This window comes from Blastomyces gilchristii, assembly GCF_000003855.2.
Source record: "Blastomyces gilchristii SLH14081 genomic scaffold supercont1.17, whole genome shotgun sequence".
In the NCBI taxonomy this organism is placed as follows: Eukaryota; Fungi; Ascomycota; class Eurotiomycetes; order Onygenales; family Ajellomycetaceae; genus Blastomyces; species Blastomyces gilchristii.
The window spans coordinates 1,572,324-1,573,144 of NW_003101666.1; positions in this window are offsets into that span (position 1 = coordinate 1,572,324).

The following is an 821-nucleotide window of genomic DNA, read 5'->3' on the forward strand; positions in this document are numbered from 1 at the left end:
TTCTTAAAGAAGCATAAGAAAAAAGAAGTTTTTAAAGTCTCAACTATACTAAACAAGAAGTGTAGCAAAGCTTTCAATCTTAGAATATGAATTTCAGAATGAATTGTATACAGCAAACTCTTTTAAGAAAAAATGTCACACTTTTATAAGAATTCTCTTTCAAAACTCATCACATTTAGAAGAGGAGAATATGTCATTTCATGAATATATTGATGAAAATAACTGGGAATGACCTGAGCTTACAGGTGATGAACTAGAGTCAGCAATATTCTCAAGTTTAATTAAAACTGCTGCAGGGCCTGATTCAATTAATCATTTAATTATTCAAAACACATATTCCTACTTGAAGAATGAATATTTTGAGCTCTTTTTCAATCTCTTAAAAAATGGTTATTATTCTGAATGCTGGAGAGAAGCTACTAGAGTAATTCTTACAAAACCTAATAGAAAAGCTTCAGTTTCTAAGTCATATAGAGTAATATCTCTATTGAACTGTTTGAGAAAAGTTCTAGAAAAGATAATAGCTACTAGATTATCTTTTATAAGCTCTATTAGTGATTCTCTTCTATTTAATGAACAAATGAAAGATAGAAAACAATGTTCTGCAATTGACACTGTTCTCTCAGTTCTTCATAATATTCAAGTAGCAAGGCATGAAGACCTGGTCTCAACTGCAGTTTTTATTAACATAAAAGATGTATTTAATCATATTTCAAAGTCTAAGATGATTCAAACTTTGAAGATGTTAAAACTGCCACTTTCTCTAATAAAATGAGTTGATTATTTCATGTCTAAAAGAATTATACAACTATTGAATGCAC